General features: G+C 60.2%; 1 non-coding gene across 1 annotated transcript; it reads left to right on the top strand.

Annotated features, from left to right (window-relative positions):
* The first annotated feature begins 747 nt into the window (after positions 1–747).
* Positions 748–866, top strand: LOC131867318 (5S ribosomal RNA). Its single transcript, XR_009365877.1, has one exon. It is a non-coding gene; the product is annotated as a 5S ribosomal RNA (ribosomal RNA).
* The last annotated feature ends 582 nt before the right edge of the window (positions 867–1,448 follow it).

The raw sequence follows: 1,448 nt of genomic DNA, 5'->3' as shown, positions 1-1,448 counted from the left end.
GTGCCTGATGGGTGCTTCTTGTCAAGTTTTAGTCGTCGGGACTCATTTCGAGCCTTAGAGGTCGTTTCTTGTCCGGTTGCCCTGTCTTCGACCTGGGAACCCAATTTTGGTCCTCGGGTCCCATTTTTTTTTGTCTCGCATCCCACTTTTGGCCTGTGGCCTTTTCGGGGTCGATTCTCGTTTTGGGCATCAGAGCATGTTTCTTCTCCTAAAACCCAATATTTGTTTATTAAGTCTCGGAACACATTTTTGTTCTCGTGGACCCATCATGGGTCTTGGAACGCATTTGTGGTCCTTGGGTCCCATTTTGCATCCCGAAACTTGTGTTTTGGTGCTTGATCCCTATTTTGGGTGCCCACCTTGCACCAAGTGCGCACCCGGGGCAAACCGAGCGCCTTGGTGCACCGGGGCAAGATCGAGCGTGCACCCGAGGCGCCCCGAACATGCACCAAGGTGCACTCGGCCCACATGTGAGCGCAGGTCGTTGCGCCCGAGGTGGTGTGTGGGCACCGCGTTGCAGACGGGACACTGCACGCACACGACGCCCCCTCCAGGTGCACGCACGTAGGCCGGGCCGGGTGCACACCCGACGCCCTAGCAAGGTGCGCGCACCCGGGCAGGGCTCACACTTGGCGAACGGGGCGCACTTCGCGAGGGAGGGTGTGCACCTCGACGGGGGTGGGTGGCCGGGGTGGATTCGCACGTGGGTCGCGGTTTGCTAAGTACACACTGCGACAAGCTCATAACGGGTGCGATCATACCAGCGTTAGTGCACCGGATCCCATCAGAACTCCGCAGTTAAGCGCGCTTGGGCCGGAGTAGTACTGGGATGGGTGACCTCCCGGGAAGTCCCGGTGTTGCACCCTTTTTTAGTTTTTCGCCGGGCGTCGCAATGCTATTTGAATAAACCTTTTGCCCGTTTGCGTTCTCGTCGGGGCCGGGCCGGGCCGGGGTGCGCTGCCCGCACTACCGCGCGCGCGGGGGCGACACCGAGCGCGCACCCGAGGCGCCCCGAGCACACAGGCCACGGTGCAACCCGGGCGTTGTGCGCGCACCCCGGTGCGCCCGAGGTGCTGCGCGCGCACCCAGGTGAAATCGGTGTGCACCTCGGCCAGTGCGCGCTCGGTCGAGTCGCGCACGTTGGCCAAGGTGCACGGTGATGTTTCTTACTCTAAGGTTCCGCACCAGACGCCCGGGACAGGTGAGCGAAGCTGGGCGGGGCCGGGTGCGCGGCCGGGGCAGGTGCACGCAGCTGGAGAGAGCTTTGGAGCACACTTCGGAGCGCACCAATGATGCGCTCCATTCAAAAGTTTCCTGAAAAGGCAAAAAAAGTTGAGATTATAGAATTTCCCACTTGAGAGATTGTAAAAAAAAAAAATTTAAAATGAAGGAAACGCGGGTGCCAAGGTGTGCGCAGCCCAGCCAAGGTGTGCGCACCAAGGCGCCCA

The sequence above is a fragment of the Cryptomeria japonica genome, unplaced genomic scaffold, assembly GCF_030272615.1.
Source record: "Cryptomeria japonica unplaced genomic scaffold, Sugi_1.0 HiC_scaffold_168, whole genome shotgun sequence".
NCBI classification, from domain to species: Eukaryota; Viridiplantae; Streptophyta; class Pinopsida; order Cupressales; family Cupressaceae; genus Cryptomeria; species Cryptomeria japonica.
This window is presented reverse-complemented; position numbering and strand designations above follow the sequence as displayed.